General features: G+C 48.4%; 1 protein-coding gene across 6 annotated transcripts in view; it reads right to left on the reverse strand.

Annotated features, from left to right (window-relative positions):
- Positions 1-18,586, reverse strand: part of Mras (muscle RAS oncogene homolog) — a 54,719-nt gene that overhangs the window by 35,855 nt on the left and 278 nt on the right. Inside the window, exons 1-3 of one of the 6 annotated variants that reach the window (XM_029565578.1) lie at positions 18,462-18,546; positions 6,171-6,356; positions 5,566-5,723 (exon numbers count right to left, since the gene is read on the reverse strand). The exons of 1 other annotated variant lie outside the window; for it this stretch is intronic. The gene's annotated coding sequence lies outside the window, so the exon portion shown is untranslated. 4 more of the 6 variants (XM_008837431.2, XM_008837430.2, XM_008837432.2 and 1 more) reach the window with 4 other exon arrangements.

Below are 18,586 nucleotides of genomic sequence, written 5' to 3' on the forward strand. Positions count from 1 at the left end.
CTTTGTTCCCCTCAGTTCCCCAAAGCCTGGCACAGAGCAAGCTAAATGAGCCTGGACTCAGCACTGGCATTTCCAAACAACTTAGACAACCTGCCAGCCCCAGAGCTGGGCTCACCACACACAGGGCTAAGGGAAACCTTCTCCGCCAGGGTCTGGGACAGTCTCCAAGAGGTCAGACCAATCCCTCAGATAGGACTCTTCTGGAATAAGTGTGAGCCAAAAGGAAGAAGGAGCTGCAGAGAATAGGACTAGAGAAGCCCCTGAGTTCAGAAGGGCTCTTGGCTGTGTCTCCCCTTCTGAGGGACATGTTTTCCATCCAGAAAAAAAATGGATCAAATGATGCCTTTAAAAATGGAGAGGGTCATCAAGATGAGAGGAGGAACATAAGACACTTATACAAAATAAGCTGGTCTAACGTGATATAAAGGAAGAGATTCTTAAACAAGCTACAACAAAAGTCAGCACAGCATAAAATGTTGGTGGGTTGTGGCTATGGAGCAAACTGCTTTCATTCACAGCAGTCTGCTCTTCCTCTAGTTGAGAAGGAACCTCAGAAATCATTCTAGAATGTTGGCTCTTCACTTTGGGGAATCATGGATGGTTGTTAAGAGGTGGGGAGGTGGTATACAGGAGGCGGTTCCTCCTTACAGTTTGCCACTTATTTTCTGTGGTATATACTGTCCTGTCTGTTGACCAGGCCCCAGTATCTTAATGTAAAGTGGGACTGGTGAGAGAATCATTTTTCGGCAGGACTAAGGCATGACATAAAAATGTATGAAATAGGCCTAGCTCAGAGGAGGTGCTCAGATTCTTTCTTTCTCATCTGCTTACTTTGCTCCCAGAAGGGAGAGCATCTCCCCAACCCCCTGCTCTTCTCTGAGGCTCTGCGATTCCCAGCTGCCTCCTCTCTGGTTAGAAGCCCACTGCCACCTCAGCTCCATTACAGCCAGATGAAGTAGGTCTATGTGGGAACGTCACCCATCATTTAGGGCACTGTTTCCATGGGAAAGGCTCTGAGGTTCCAGCCCCCTCCACATAGGAACCAACTTTTGGAACAGTAGCCACTTGGCAGTGGAGGCAGCTGAGCTGGTTTCCATGGCAACTGCTGCTCCCAGAGCCCAGCCCAGCCCAGCCCACAGGCTGTACACCAAGCAGCCTCAACCATTGCTCATACTGGAAACTTCTTCCTAAAAGGCAATATTGCTTTTTTGGTGATTTTAATGACATGTATATAAAAACCTCAGGCATCTTTAAATTGAGAAGTAAGCTTTTTTGGTTGTTGTCAGTTTGGGGCCTTTTTTTTTTCTTTCTTTCTTTTTATCCATAGTCAACACCATCTTACATTAAACTCTTTCCCGAATGCCAGACCCACATCCCCAAACAGATAATAAACTTCATGACAATGAGAGCCGCACTTCCCCATTCTCTTGCCTCTCACAGGGCCAGGTGGGGCCCAACACATAGGAGGCTCAGTGTCTATGAATTCAGTGGCTACTGCTCCTGCCCAGTGCAGCCACCTGTCTGCCAAGAAGCAGGGATATAATGCCCATCCTTCTGAAAGAGGCCAGCTCACACCCATAGGAATAGGTAGTTGGGTAGTGACCCCAGCACATCCTTGTCACTCAGCAAGTTTCCAAATGCGGTGGGTAGATCTGAGATCAGCCAGAAACAAGGTCGCACAAAGCTTAGTAGCTCTCATGAGGGCAGCCTAGGGGGTCAGTAACAGCCTTGGCTCTGCAGTCAGGCAGATCATACCTCTGATACAGACTTCCTCTGTGACCTAGGGCAAGCTTCTTCACTTCTTAGAGTCTCAGTTCCCCCAATTAAAAAACAAGAGAACAAGGGCCCAATGAAAATAACATGGAAGGTCCCTGAGCAAAGGCATGTGGTGCACTGACAGGGAAATTAACTGGACCCTGCTTTCTCTTTCAAGCTACTGTGTTCCAGTGACTCAATTCAGTTCCTGCCCTGGCCTAAGGGCACCCACACCACATAGGGCTAAGGGAAGGTCCTTGCAGTAACATATAATGCATAGGACAGTCATCTTCCTCTTCTTCACAGGTTCTAGGGTTCCTACAGAGGTTGTTTCCCAAAAGAATAGCCCCAAGCTACTGTCCAATGTCACAAGACAGCTGTGCACATGAAAGAAATGGTGGCAGTGGAAGACACTGTCAATGGGTCCAAAGGTTCAGTGGCCACCCACTGATCCCACCTGGCACCACTTTCAAAGCAGTGTCATATAGTCCTGGCTACCCAGAGGTGGTGCACAGTAGTAACAGCCACTACCCCTCAGTGGACTTTTGCTGTGGAGTGGTCAGACACTAAGGGTCCTGCTTAGAACTGCCAAGCCACATAGCCTCCAATTCTTTGGTCAACTGCCTGTGAATTCATTTGCAGCATCAAACAACTTTACCTGTCACTGTGATTCACTACCCCTTGGGCATTCTTCATCCTGCGCAGACTCCCTAGCACTGACTATAGGACCATTGATTGTAAGGGGCCAGAGCAACGGTGTGAACCCTTAAAGATGCTGCCTACTGAGGGCCTGGTATTCACTGTTCTTTTACCTTTCTGTCTTGACGCTGATTGTTTTAGAGATTCCTCAGGAGCCCATCAGTTGAGCCGCAAGTTTTCTAAGTAAGTAAGGCTGGGAGAGGAGGATGAGTTCATCGTTAATGTAGCTCTTCTGAGAGTGCAATCACATGTAGCTGAATCAGTCCAGGGAAGCTAATCTCATCTCTGTGATGTCTGGGTGTGCCCAGCACTGGGGGGATGAGGACACATTGGGGGGAGTGACCCAACCCATGTGGAGGAAATGGCTCTGCATTCCAGGAGCTGCCCTTTCCTTCTGCACAATTCCCAGAAATGGGCAGTTTCCCCCAGCTGCTGACCTACACGCTATGCATAAGTGGTATGGGACCCACCAGGGGTCTAGGACATTTGGCATCCCTCCCTAAGACTTTTCCCCTGCCCTTTGATGTCTGTGCTAACTCAAGCTAACACTGTCACTGAACCACTTACCCCTCTAGACAGCCCATAATGCACCCAGCTCCCTCCATTCCTAAGATTTAGCTACCCAGCCAACCAATATGTAGTCTCTTGCTGCTAAGGGTCTTAAGCACCAAGTCCAAACGGCAAGTGTGTGGTGTGGGTGCTGCTCCTTCCCATTTCCAGAGCCATGGCAGATGCCACTAACTGATGGTGGACCTCTTCCTTGCTAAGCCTTAGAATAATTTTCGACACAGCACTCCTGACAAGCAGCAATAAGGTGATTGACATAGGTACTGTATGCACATGGTGCACTTCCATACATGTGGGCAAAACACACTCACAAATAAGAGCAAGGTAGTTTCAGTCACCACAGGCTGAGCATCCTCCTGTGGCTGGGAGGATGATGGGCGTGTATGCATAGCTAGGCAGCAGATCCCGGAGTGCTAGGGAGAGAGCCGTAGTGAGCCAAGGAGGTGGTATCTGAGTCAGAGATGCCACCAGGGCCAGATCATTGTCCCCACGGAAGGAAGAGCGGGGCAGGTGAGAGCAGGGCAGTGCTAGTCACTATGACCCACTGCTCTGCCTGGGACCAAGCCTGCTGCACAGGACACAGATCTGGTCCCAGCAGATAGGACCCACCTTGTAGGCTAGGGAGGAAGTAGGAGCACCAGGCAGCTCTGAAATCTCATTTTGCTACATCACTGTCATGTGGGACCTTGTCCTCCCTATTGGCCCCTGTGCAACCCATCCACTTGTGGAGCTACTACAGAGGCACTGCTCCCGCCAGTCTTGGGACTGGCCTCTCACCTGGAACTCCGCACCAAGGAACTGGCGCTGTGGGACCAGAAGCCTATAACCTCAGGCAAGTCACCTGCCTTCTGGCACAGTGGAAAACACTTGGCCTCGGGGTGTTAGGAGTGGCTGGGTATATTTGCATGACCCAGTGTCCAGCACAGTGTGACTCCCCCAGTAAGCATCAGATGGTTAGCTGCAGCAGCAGCCCAGTTCCTCCTCTGGCAGGAAGACCTCCTGCTGTTCCAAGACCCTTCCCAAGCTAGAAGTCTCCTGGAAAACTAGCCACTCCACAGGAGATGGCTCAATACAACTCACTGCCTCATTGCTGGAAGGCTCTCATGCTAGTTGCACTGGCTTCATTGTGCTGGAGGGCACAGATGAGAGGTAAGTCTCTCAGAGATGAGAGCCATACCTTCTTTTGCATGTCTCCGAGAATTCTAGACCTACTTGCTCACTGCAGAGCATGCAGAAGATACTGAGTTCAGCACTCAACAGTGTTGTCTAGCTTTTAAATCCTAGTGTTCTCTAATAAAAAAAAAACCAAGCCTTCTCCTAGTGTCCTGTGCTTTGTAGAGTATATCATTAGAAAGATATAAAATCATAGGTCACAGGACATGCAAAACAGCCAAGTTTTACCTGAGATCAGAGAAGAGTGCCCAGGAAGATTGGACTAGGTGAGAAGCCAGTGCAGCTAGCTTTTCAGGATACATATCTGCTCACGCTCTATACAACTGATGCCAGACAGTGTTCAGGAACACATCCTGTGTGCTGGGTTCTGGTAACTGAGGATACTGAGATGAACAGGCCTAAGCCCAGTCCTCGGGGCTCACAGTATGTATGGGAGACACAGACTATAGCACACAGAGCCAAAAAATGCAGGAGTTCAGGAGTGGGGGCATCTTTGCCAGGCTAAGGAAGGCTTCTTAGTAAAGGCCACATCTCAGGTAAGGGATGGAAGCTGCAAAGCTATGAAGCTCAGAAGCATGAAAACCAAGGGTACAGTGGGTGCTACAAGTGGCATGTGTCTGAGTATGGAATGCAGATGTGTGTACAGCACAAATATGAGATGGGAGGATGGAAAACTAGGGATCTTCATCTTTGCACCCACTAAACTCAGTATGGTGCCTGGCACACAGTGACTGCTTTAAAGCATCCGATGATGAAGGGTCCAGTGCGGGCTGGAAGGCTAGGCAGGTGAAGGTGTGGCGGGCCTTCCTGTACTAGAGGCCCCGCAGATCCTCACCTATCATAAGCCAGCACAGGAATGTATTGTAGACTTGCTGGATGGCCTCTTGGTCACATGGGCCCTCCAACGTACTGTGATGGCCACAGGGAGGTTAACCAGTAGGCAAATGCCAACAGAGACTGCATCAGGCTAGATATTGCACAGTACAAACCCAAAGTGCCCTAGAAGTTCAGAGAAAGGAAGCAGGTGGGGAAAGATTGGAGGGTAAGGAAGAGGACAGAAACGGGTATTTCAGATGAGGCCCACCTGAGTCACCCAGGCCTGAGGCAGAAACCAGTGGGAGGGTTACTACCCCATTTTACCCAAGGGGAGACAGAGTCAGAGATGTTAAGGCATTTGCCCAAAAGTACAGGCTAGTAAATGGAGAAAACTGAGGTGTTAGCTCCTATGCTCTGGCAAGTTACAAAACTACAACTCCGCCTTACTTCCACTCACCCAGCCCAAGCCTGGTGGGTCTAAGGGTTCCTAGAGCTGAGGGGTTGAAGGGACAGATGTCTGAGGGTCCACACAACCTTCAGAACTGCAGGTCTTACCTGGCCTTGGGAATCCCACCCACTTCCCCTAATCCTCAGCAAAGGCAGGGTAAACAGAAAAGAGAGGCTCTCAATCCAGGAGTGAGGAGTAGAGCCCCTGATTGACACAGGTTCTGTGAGTGGCAGGGCTGCCTCCTGCTCACGGCTTCCTGGAGTGGCTGCGAAGGGAAGAGAGGAAAAGGTTGTTTTCTTTTGAAATCCTTGTTCTCAGTCCCCAGGGGTCAATTAATATTTTCCTAGTGCTAGGGCAATCCCACCTGCAGCTAAGGGATGGAATTTCTTCAGCCTTCCATAGTAATCTACATGTGACTGGAAAGGTCACACTAGTGGTCACTCCACAAGGAGTGCTGGCCTTTGACACTCTGGGGTTCCCCAAGCTGAGGGCCCTCCATACCACAACCTGGCAGGCTGCAGCCCTGCCCTGCCCAGTTCTGGCTCAGCTAAGTCCTCTGTTCACCTTTCACCTCCTCACTGCTACTCTGCAGCTCAGTCCAGCTCAGCCCTGCATGGACTGGATTCAGCCACCACCCTGCCCCTTCCCCACCTTTCCACCACATTCTGACAAGTCTTCTACTCTTTCCCTTCCCTTCACTTCATCCATTTACCTCAAATTCAAGGCCAAGGTCCAGTAATTCTGCTGCATGGGCTTGCCCACTTCAGTAGCTAGAGTCTGCCCTCTACCAGGGCTGCTTCCTCCAGTGTCGACCACCCAGTTCTCCAGCACTACTTCTCCTCAGCTGCCCAGGCACAAAGACCCTTCTGGAAACTTGTGCGTGGAATTCTGAAGCTCCCTGAAAAGACAGGGCTCTCTAAGCCTCTCCCTCAGCTGCCCAACACACAGTCTCTGCTCCCACTAATTCCTAGCAGGGTGTCCTCAGGGGCCGGGGCAGTGTCTAGGTTTTTTACCTATAGGTATAGCCTGCCAGTGAGTATCCATCTGAACTGCCTCCAACATCCTTCTCTAATGAGCTATGTCTATCTCCCCAGGCTCTTCAGGGTTTTTAATTTTGTTTTTGGGTTTTTTTTTTGTTTTTTTTTTTTGATCTTTTTGAGACAGGGTCTCCCTGTTGCCCCAGCTGGCCTGGAACACTCTATGTAGACCAGACTGGCCTTGAACTCAGAGAGATCTGTCTGCCTCTGCCTCCCAAGTGCTGGGATTAAAGGCATGTGCCACCTTGCCCGGCTCCCAGGCTCCTCTGAACTGAGCCCTATTCTACCTCCTTGGGCCTCTTCCATGGATCCCCTTATTTTAGTCTGTGGAATGTCAGCCAGGCTCCCAGGGGCAGCCGTTATTCCCCAGTGCCAGCCCTCTGAAGCCCTGAAGGACAAGTTCGGTGGTTTGTCCACAGCCGTGCATGTTTCTCTGAGGTCTAACCCCGATACTCTTAGCATGCCTCTCTCTGCCTCCCTTTCTCTGTCAGATTCCTTGAGTGGAGAAGGGGGCTGAAGGCAGACCTTGTCACCTTTGTCATAGGGCCATCTACAGCCCTGCCCCAGTTGACAGCTGCAGCAGGACAGATAATTTATTGTGTCCTGTTTTCGAATAGCCTAGTTTGGCTTGGAACTGCTAACCCACCTATCCTGCCCCTGCTTCCCAATAGCTTACAATTTTATTTTTATTTATAAATATTTTTATTTATTATTTTTATTTTATGCATATGAATGTATTGCCTGCATGTGTGTAAGTGCACCCGTGTGGTACAATGCCCATGGAGGTCAGAAGATGGAGATGGATTCCTTGGAACTGGAGTTATGCATGGTTGTTAGCCACCATGTGGGTGCTGGGAATCAAACCTGGGTCCTCTACCAGAGCAGCCAGTGCTCCTAACTGCCGAGCCATCTCTCCAGGCCTGATAGCTTACATTTTTTAAAGAGTAGCCAGAAGTCTGATCTTTGTGTGAAAACTCCAGATTTTAAAATACTGGCCATCAATTTAAAAGTTTTTCACACTGTATAAGCCAAACAAATCATCCTCTCACCTTGCAGTGGCCCAGTCCAGGTCACTAGCTACCTCTCTGAGCTTTTCTAGCCTGTACAAATCCTAGGTGGCCTGGGGCACACTCTTCTCACTGCTTGGCCTGGCCTGGATCTGGCAGCAAAGAGGAAAAAGATGAAAGAGAGTGGAATTGACCCCAAGCAGCCGCAGATACTCCTTGGACTGAAAGGAAATTTCCAGAGGCGTGTTCTCCACAGGAACGTCACACAGCCCGCCTCAGGAGTGGCTCAGACCCAGGGAGGTGGCGGGCAAAAGGCACATTCAAACAGAATATTGTTTTGATTGGTTTTCATCATTTATATTCAAAACAATAAACACCATTAACAAAGAATGTGAACATTTTTTAGTGCTTGACCAGAAAAGGGAAAGAAATGGGAACTAGGCTCTTCCCAGAGGCAGGGGGAAGCAATCCAATCTCCATTTTTAAAGACTAACCAGATGGATGGACCAAATAAAAGGGAAACTTCCTGAAAATGAGCTGGACACAGCAACAAGCAAGCCAAAGGGATTTTCCTCTGTGAAGGCCTGTGAAGTGGGACAGGGAGGGGGACAAGCCATGGGCCCTGGTCCTGAGTGTCCAACCAGGGCCTGAGGCAGGGCAGGGTGCCTTCTCAGACAGACAGTCTTCCAAACTCTGGATTTTAAGCCCTCTAGCTGGAAAAACAAGAGGCCACTCTCCACATCTCACTCCCCAAGGGCTATGGTTTTCTGTTTCTGTTTCCTCTGCCCTCATAACAAAGCAGCTATGGCTTAGAAGGGAGAGCAGACAGGCTGTTCCATCCCCAAGGCAAGACTCATCCAAAGGTCAGTATTGACTGAGTGGCCAGTCTTCCACCCCTATGCTTTCTACATACAGTACTTTCACTACAAGTCATTAATCTAGATGCTGGGATGTGGCTCTGATTGTAGAGCGTTTTCCTGGCATGTATGAAGCCCTGGGTTTGATCTCCAGCACTGCATAAACTACATCCAGTGACTTACACCTATAATCCCAGCACTTGGGAGGCGGAGGCAGGAAGATCAGAAGTTCAAGGTCATTTTCTACTACATAGCAAGTTTGAAGCCAGCCTGGATACATAAGACCCTGTCTCAAACAAACAAAAGACCTTATCTAAGAACTTGGTCCTCTGCTTGCCATCCAACCTTCAGCAAACTGAAAACTACACAAAACTATTATTGGTGGGTTAACAGCAGAGGCCAGTTGGCAAAAGAGCCAGGTCAAGGCCTATGGCCAGGATGAATAATTGTAACCATAATGTACTCCCCTGACACCCACTGCATACCCAGACTAGATGAGATTACTCTTATGCCCTTCCAAAGCACCCTACTATCTACTGACCACACGTTACATGCTGGCATTTAACACTTAATTGTTTATGATGTAGTATGACTTCCCCAATAGACAGTCAGTGTACCTCCCTGCAGAGGTCAGTTAACATGTGCAGATCCACCATCTCTACCATTCACAACTACTTAAAATTTTCTCATAGGAAAGTAAAAAAAAAAAAAAACAAATTAACTCTTGGGTTTCCACGGTCCTTAGGAGACACAGGCTAACTTTAAGAGCTGGAAATAGCTCTAATTAAGACAGCAGCATTCCTGCGGCTCTGTGTTCTTATAGGGCTAGGATACTGAATTCTGACTTACAGGAGCTTTTCAATGTCCCTTTCCAGAATTAAAAAGTACAGCCTACAGCTTAGTCTAGAATTGTCATCCCTGCTGTGTGATCAAAAGTGATGGAAATGCAGACTTTTCAGAAGGTCTGTGGAGATGGCAGTCAATTAGATTGAAAGAGACCCAGGCAAGGGAGAAATTCTGCAAGGGTCTGACCAAGCAAGAGGAGGATGACTGACCCTCCACTTTAACTTTTGATCTGTTCTAAGTCACAGGTAACCCCTTTCCTCCTAAGCTCTGGGTGAAAGTCTGTTGTATGATTCAGTAGTGTCTTGGTGGGGCCTAGCGAGTTAAGACACCAAACCTACTGTACACATGTGGGGCACAGTGGGCAGCTGACCCTGAAGGCTAGACAGTCAGTACTCATGGCCCTTCATCCTCAGATACTCAGAAGTACTGCAGGTATAGGGGGCCGGCATTGAGACTTGGGTAATTTTTCTACAAGGAGAAAAATCCTTTGGGAAGAATGAAGAAATACTGGGTTCCTACCTCTCCACATATATGGAACGAAAGCCCGACCCAGTATAACCGGATTAAAGAAGAAAGGCAGACGGGGCAGCTGGGGCACTCTCTGTCCTGAATGTGGAACAGGAGCTCATGGAAGTAGAGGACTCGCTCAAGACCACACAGACAAGAGCAAGTGAGGCTTCTTCCAGGAAAGGCATGATAGAGAATTCTGAATCCCCCCACCCCAGGTTACCAGCTCTGCAGCCAAGCTGGGTGGCCTGAGCCTGGCAACATCACAGACCCTGCCAGGGGCAACAGCTGCCCTACCCTACTGTATTCACCTACACACACAGGCTCTCTCCCAGCCCTTCACCCCGCTTCCCTATTCACCCACACCAATCCTAAATAGAACAGTCCCTGTGAACTGCTCTATTAGAATGGTTATTTTGTTAAGGTGCCAACTGACCAGTTCCTGCATCTCTTTCCACCCTTCTAGCCATCCCTAGTTGGAGTTCAGAAATAAAGGCTTTGTTCCTTTATTTTTATTTCCTGCATAAAATCTCAAACATGCAGGAAACACCCACCCAGTCTCAGATAAGTGGAATCAGGCCACAGTCCACGGAGGGTGGGTGGGGCTGGGGTCAAGAGGTAGAGACAGACAGGAGGCTGGCTGGCTTAGCTGCCAACAGGGCACCTGAACTATGTAGACCCTGACTTCCTCAGAGGGAAAAGGGCTTGGTGTGGGGAGAGCCAGGCCTTCCAGCTCTATGCCAAGAATCTCAACCTGAAGAATGTGGGTGTGGAGAGATGGCTGAGGAGACACATTTTACACAAATTTTTTAAAAACTATATGCCCCCAAGGTTTTGGGACGGAGTCTCCACCCTTCTTCCTTCAGCTTCAGTTCCCATAAAGCAGGCATTGAATGAAGAACTCGAGGCTATTTTGGGCTTTGGGCCTGATTCCTGAGAGAATGGAACTGCCTGAGAAAGACGCATTCACCTCTAAGTCCTCCTTCAGGCCTCGGTTTCTAGTGGAGTTCATTAAAATATGAAGAAGTGAACTTGTGATTATCTAAAAAGGAAGAAATTTCCAGAAAGTGTGCTTAAATCCTAAAGGATAAACTGGGGCTGGAGAGATGGCTCACCAGTTAAAAGCACTGACTGTTCTTCCAAAGGACCAAGGCTTGGTTCCCAGCACCCACATAGCCAATAATAATCATCAGTAACTAATATCCATCACCCTTTTCTGGCCCCCACAGGCACTGCATGACACAAGTGTACTATACAGGCAGGCAAAACACTCATACACATAATTTTTTTTAAGAATTTTTTTTTGGTCTTTTTGAGACAGGGTCTTCCTATAGTCTACAGCTGGCCTGAAACTCCCTATGTAGCCAGGCTGACTTTGAACTCACAGAGCTCTGCCTGTCTCTGACCCTCAGGTGCTGGGATTAGAGGCATGCACTACCATACCCAGCAGAGATTTTTTTTTTAATGTATATGAGTGTATATGGCTGTATGCGTGTAAGGGCACCCATGTCATCTTAGTGCCAGGGGAGGACAGAAGAGAGCATCGAATTTCCTGGAACTGGAGTTACGGACAGTTGTTAGCCTCCAGGTGGGTGCTGGGATTCAAACCCAGGTCTTCTGCAAGAACAGCCAGTGCTGAGCCATCTCTCCAGCCATATTTTTAAGTTTTCTTAAAAAATTTTATTTCTTTTATGTGTATGAGTGTTTTGCTTACATGTATGTAAGTGCACCTGTGTCATGCAATGTCTGAAGAAGCCAGAAGGTAGAGTCAGATTCCTTGAAACTGGAATTAGGTATGGTTGTTAGCTGCCATGTGGATGCCAGGAACCAAACCTGGGTCCTCTTAAAGAGCAGCTCTTAACTGCTGAGCCATCTCTCCAGCCCCCACATAAAATTCTTTTAAAAATCTTTTTTAAAAGATTAAAAACAGTAAATGAGTCAAAATTAAATTTTCTTTTGAAATGAATATAATACTTTTGGGAGACAAAAGCTTGTTCCTAACTTGCCCCCAAATGATCAGCTCTTAAAGGGGGTTGGCCTCCTTAGCTCCCTCAAAATTGCTGGATTCCATCAATTTCCATACAACTCTACCTGCCTACATTTGAATGCTATGGGCAACCTAACACAAAGTATGTGTTGTAATTCCCCACTTTTCTTTTAAAGTGGATCTGTAAATGTAACACCTTCATATATTTCTATATGACCAAATAGAAATTAGTTCTATAATATGATAGCTGCTTTCATTGGTCTCTCTAGAGACAAGCCCCAGTGCAGCAGGTTTTCTGAGGTTTCTATTCCCAGCCTTGCTGACTTTTGCAGCATCTCCATCAGAAGGAAAAGGATTCAGCAATGTGATTCCTTGGTGACAACTCAAAGATTAACCAAAAAAAGTCACTTCATCCTCATTACTTTATAAAGAACACTTGGGGATCACCTCAGGTCCCCATAACATAGTATAAAGCTAGTTCAAATCTCAGCCCCCATTAGTGACTCATTGGAAAAGAGATCTGCCTGTAAGAAAAGCCTTTCCAGAAGTCTCTGACTCCCTGCTGCACAGCTTTAGGAAGTAAGTGCTCTGCTCACTGTTCTAGCTCAAGCCCAAGCTAAATGCAAAAAGGATCATGCCTGTGGTTCGGAAGTTGGCCTGTGGGTGGAAAGAAGAGGACTGTGAGTGGTTTGGTGAGAAACTGCCTCCAGTTGGTACCAGGAGCTCCATGCTCTGCAGCTGAAGAGCTGAGCTGGCTGCCCCTGCTTGTCAGAGAGGAAGACCCCTTATAAGCCACCTGGGGCCTATTCTAAAGGGAACAGGAACACGCAGAGTTGGGGATCAGAAAGTGCCCCTTTAGCCTTACACACCTTTTTTGAGGCAGGGTCTCATGTAGTCCAGGTTGGACTTGAATTCACTATGTAGCTGGGATGACCTTGAACTCCTGATCCTCCTGCCTATACCACCCAAGTGACAAGATTATAGGCATGTACCACTGTGTCCAGCTTAACCCTATTGTTCAGAATATGCTATATACTTTGTCAATGACTGTTTAAGATGAACAGCTTAACAAATCATCAAATCATAAAAAGAACTGTATCTTCTCTGTGTTTTCCAAGTATACCTTCCAGTCTCCATTTAAATTACAGTCAGGTTAGCGCTCTGGTGACTCAACATGTGCTGAACCCAGTGATCAAGGCAGGTGTTTGTGAGGATGGATGAATGTCTTCATGCAAAGGTGCTCCACCTATCTCCTCATGAAGCCTCTGCCCCATGGTACTGGTTATGTATAATCAGACCCCATAGTACCAGCAGAGAAGGAATTTGTGCTGTTTTGGTCCCCCATCCCCACCCCAGTTCTGGGACCAGCAGATACAGCAGGAGTGTATGCTTTGACACAGAAGGAGCTCAGACTCCTTCCTAGCATTGCATCTCTGATCATGACTGTAGAGACCTGCTCAACCTTCTGAGTTTCCACAACCATAAAAAGTTAACAGCATCCAGCAACCTTGCCATGAGGTTCAGAGATTGTGAAATATAAAGTGTGCGGGGACAGGGCAAGCCCACAGGTCTTTGCTGAAAGGAAGATACACGGATGGATGGATGGATGGATGGATGGATGGATGGACGGATGGATGGACGGATGGGTGGATGGATGGCCATACACTGAGGAGCAGTTGAAGAAAGCAAAGCTGTCCATTCTAGAATAAACAAAACTGTCAAAGGTTTGTGGGGGGCAGGGTTCCGGGGGAAAAGAAAGAACCTTGCAGCAGTACGCAGTTTTCCAGTGGAGCTGACTAACCTGAAGAAGCAAGCGCCCTGATTCTAGGAGGGTCCAGCTGAAGCCAAGGTCACACTCCTCCTCTGTGGAGACCCAGATTTTACTCAGGGAGTCAGTTTCCTCCTGGGCCCAGATTTGTCCAGTGACATACTAATATTAGTTTAATCTTTGCTTAAAATTATCATACTTAAAAAAAGCACTTTGTTTCCTTATTCATTTTTTTTTCCATTTTCTTTTTGGATTTTAAGACAATCTTGTGTAGCCCAGGCTGGCCCATACTTGCTATGTAGCTTAGGATGACTTTGAACTCCTGATCTTCCTGCCTCTATGAATTCTGAGATTGCAGAACCATGCTTGTCTCTAAAATTTTTTCTGTAGCCCTTAATCTGAGCAAAATATCCATTTAAAAATCAGGTCTACTACAATGCCTGCCTGTGTTTTGTTTTGTTTTGTTTTAACAATGCATAGTAACAACTATGTAAATGTTCAAATAGGAGATCTGTCACATCTTTAATGGTCTTTCTCATCATGATGAGAACTTGCTCTGCTGGGTGTGATACTACACTAAATATGCTGGAGGGGCCCTGCTGGGTCCAGATTCTGCTCTCTGAGGTGGCTACACCACTGATAAAGCTCTTGGTCCTTTTTGGGTCTCCTAGCATATTTCATCTGTGTATTTCATCTAATCCCCATGACAACCCTGAGGGCTGGGCAGAGACGCCACAGATGGAGCCTGGGCGTGCATAGCACAGGCCCCACCCAAGTCCTATAGACGTCTCATAAAGGGCCAAGAAGGAGTTCAGAGCTGCAACTTCCCATCTGACCCAGAACCAATTCCATTCTTAGTGTTTTCCAAAATCTCACTAGCAGAACAACCCTCATGTAAATCAAGACATTTACCCACTGAGAGGCAGACTCGTGCCAGGCTCTCCAGACAGTAAGTCCTTCTGACACCCAGAGTGTCGTCTTAGCAGCTGAGGATGACCCACATTGTCAATTGCCCATCTAGCCATCAGCAGGCCCATCTAATGAAGCTTCCAGGAATAATAAAAGACAATAAAGGAGCCGGGTGTGGTGGCACATCCCTTTAATTCCAGCACTGGAAGGCAGAGGCAGGTGAATCTCTGTGAGATCGAGACTACCCTGGTCTATATAGCAAGTCCCAGGCCAGCTGGGGCTACAGGAAGACCTTGCCTAAATAATTAAAACAAGCAAACAGACAAAGACAATAAAAGCAGGCTAAGTTCACATGGTTGATCCATGCCTCCTAGGAGAAGAACGCCTGCAGAAAACTATCTTGAATCACAGTGACCAGGCATTAGTGTGTGGGAGGCAGGCCAAGGAGGGCCAGTGAGAAGAAATAAGAATACTAGCTGGAAGAAAGAGATGCCATCATGAATTATACAGCAGGTACCAAGGAGTCCAACCTGGCCTTTGGCTTGTCAGTGGCAACACTGCCCCATTTCACAAAGCCCCCAGGGCAGGCTACAGGCTGACTGCACAGGCCTTCCCCACAGCTTGGGCAATGGTAACAATCCCACTCTCTGCATTCGCCAGACGTGACCACCTCTGTCCTTTCAGGCTGCTCTAGAACAGCATGCTTATCTGGCTGGGACAATAGGGCCACACAACAGGTCTCCTCGAACCATTAATGAAGCAATGGGCAATAGACCAGCGATGGTCACAACCTAGGGCCCAGGGCTCAATTTCAGAGATTCATAACTGCCCTGAGTCATATGCTGTGATGCTAATTTTGTCACCTTGATGGGATTTGGAATCACCTAGGAAACATACCTCTGGGCATGACTGTGAGGGTATTTCCAGAGCGATTTAATTGGGAAGACTTGCCCTGAACATAAATAACACCATCCCATGAGCTGAGGTCCTGGACTAAATAAAAAGGAGAAAGTAAACAGAGCATCAGCATTCAACTCTCTACTTCCTGACTGGATGCAGTGTGACCAGCCACCTCACATTCTTGTCACAGCTCAAGCCACCCTCACCAACAACCCTTTTTGGCCATGATGGGCTATACCCTCAAACTGAGAGACAAAATAAACCCTTCCTTCCTTAAATTATGTTTGTCAGATATTTTGTCACAACAACAATCCATATGCTCAACTTTGAACATCAAACAATGTTTTCTGGACTTCTCACACACATATTTAAAAATGTGCTCAACTTATGCTCAACTTTGAACATCAAACAATATGCTCAACTTTGAACATCAAACAATGTTTTCTGGACTTCTCACACACATATTTGTGTCTCAAAATCACAAAAACTATGACTCTAGATTCCAGAGCCTGAGCCCCCTTGGCTACCTGTCCCAAGTACAGGTACAGTGTACAGTGGCTGTGTACAGTGATGTCACATAAGCTGAGAGTGCCTTTGGGAAATCAGAGCCTAGACTGTTGTTTGAGTTTTGTTACTTAAAGACAAAAGCCTCCCCACTGAGTCAGACCACAGGGCCCAGAGGCTTCATCTAAGCTTATGAGGGCAAGGAAGGCCTCAGAGTCTATCAACAAAGTTCTTTGCCTTATAAAATGGGTGCCTGGTAGGTGCCCTGGGTCACAAGGAGCTAACCCAACTCCTTCGCTTTCCCCATCTCTATATAAAGGTGACTATACTCACAGCTGGCTCACACCTGCCTGGCACTGGCACGTACAGAGCCTCTGGAACTCAATGCATATCTTCTAGACAATTGAGAGCATTCCAACTTTGTACAAGAACCTAATTCCCACTTAGTTCACATGAGTATGGTTTGTACATACTACACAAGTTTCATGAACAATACATTTTCAGATACTTGTAGGAAGGCACACTAGGATATTTCATTGGTAGATAAGATTATAATGATTACTACAGGTATAAAATATAGAATAGAGCCAGACGTGGTGGCGCATGTTTTTTAATCCCAGCACTTGGGAGGCAGAGGCAGGCAGATCTCCTCTATAAGATCGAGGCCAGCCTGGTCTGGTCTACACAGTGAGTTTCAGGCCAGTTGTGGTTATAGGGAGACCCTGTCTCAAAAAAGGCCAAAAAATAAAGAGAATAGAGAACACATTTCCCTGAAAACTCAATAGATCCATAGGCTGGTCTACATGTGACATGAGGACCCAGTCACTCAAGGGGTTCAGTTCATAACAGTCCTTCCTGATTCCAAATGCTCACAGGAACGAGCCTTACCGGAAAGTCACTTGTCACTCTATGAGAAGGTGTGAAATACCCGAGGCTAAAGCTAATAATAAAAGCTACACTTGTCACAAAAATGCCTTATTATAGCTGCAAACATATGAGTGGAAAATGGAAACTAGTTTATGTAGGAGCAAAGCTTACAGTCTTAGAAGACAGTCAGTCACCTGCCTCCCCAGAGGGCCTTGGGCCCTCTCTCTTCCATAAGGAAATGTCAAGGTCACATCTGGGGTGGGGGGGACAATTGCTATCACAGCACTGGGCTTCTTCTCCCGCTCTCCAATGAGAATGACCTTGAAACCCCAAGCATCAGAGCTCCATGCTTCCCATTCTGGCAAAGAAAGGCCAAACTATGCCATAAACCACAGAGATGCTAACTGGCTGCTGGGTAGTGTGAACAGACCCATGAGTAAACACCACGGCCTGAAACATTTTCAGCCCCAGTCAGCAGGGACGTGCAATTTACAGGAAATTAGAAGGTTTATGGAATGTTAGGAGCTCAAATTTCTTCCCTGGGAAAAGAAGCAGGAGAAACTCTAAGAAGTGCTTCAGTGAAAGTGCTTTGTTCACAGCTAAGCCCTGACACGTGTCAGTTATTAATAACATAGCCACCACCCCACACTTCAACCACCACTGCAGAGCAGGGGCTGCTAGTCTATAAATGCATAACTCAGGCAGTGACAGCCTTCAACCCAGCACCAGAAGACCCTCACAACAAGGGCCAGAATGGACACAAGGTCAATCGAGGGGACTTTTAGACACAGTCCTGGGAAGTTGTTGCCCTATCTGGATAGCATGATAATAAAATCTTTCTGGAGGCATCCTGTCAGATGATGAACAAGTGCCTGGTCTTTGTAAGCCCTGCTTTCAAGTCAGATCTGCTTACTCCTGCTGCCAGCCAGTCCTCTGGTGGCCACAGTCCTGAGCCTCATCAGTCAGTCTCTCTAATTTAGTCCAAGACAGTGTGAGACCCAGAACAAAAAACACTGTAGACCAAGGAGGTTTCCCACCACCAGAGGCCATCCCAGCGGTGAGATCAGAGCCCAGGGGAAGTGGTCTTTGTCCCCCTCTCTGGACTGTACTTTGCCCCAGGCCCAGAGTCACCTCAGCAGCTACAGGATCTAACTGGATGTCAGGAGCCCAAGCAGCGGCCTGCATCAGCTCTAGAAAGTCTTCCCTGACCTCCCAGCCTGGAGCAGGGGCTCCTGAGCTATCCCCACGACCACTCTGAACTGTCACTCAGTTTGCACCCCTACCTTCCCCGCGGGGCAGGAGCTGGCAGTGCGTATCACACACAGCGGGCAGGTTAGTGTCTGAGCGCAGGCCGTAGTTGTGACCAGCGCCCCAGCTTCCAGAACCCGGGGCTCTGGGAGTTGTTTATGAACCAGCTGCCTTTCATTATCCACATAAATGTGCCACCCCTCCGCGGATCCCTACCCTCCTTAAGGCCATTTTTTAAACTGGGGGTAAGGAGCCACCCCATCCCGCCGCCCACCTTCCCGCAGAGTCCTTACCCGGGCAGCCGAGGACCCCAGGGGTGACTACCAGCAAAGGGTCTCGGAGCTGCAAGCAGGCCGTCCCCACTGGGGTCCGGATGGTGACCGATTCCTTCAACGCGCACCGTTATGCCGGAGCCCGTGATGGGGACAAGAGGCCACGCACAACCAGCCCCGGGCGCCCGGTGCGTGCGGAGCCCGAGCCGAGGAGCCAGACCGGCCACACCTCCAGTCCCGGAACAAAGCGCCCGCCCGCCCGGCCTCTCCGCGCCCGGCTGCCCAGCCACTCACCGCGCTCCGGCCCCGCGCTGGGCTCCGGCCCTCCGGCCGCCTCCTCCACGCTCGCCCCGAGGAGGAGCACCGCGCCCGCCCTGCCCCGCGCCACAGACTGCTGGCTCCGCGCCAGCCGCCCCGCC

The sequence above is a fragment of the Nannospalax galili genome, unplaced genomic scaffold, assembly GCF_000622305.1.
Source record: "Nannospalax galili isolate Female #2095 unplaced genomic scaffold, S.galili_v1.0 scaffold1458, whole genome shotgun sequence".
NCBI lineage: Eukaryota > Metazoa > Chordata > Mammalia > Rodentia > Spalacidae > Nannospalax > Nannospalax galili.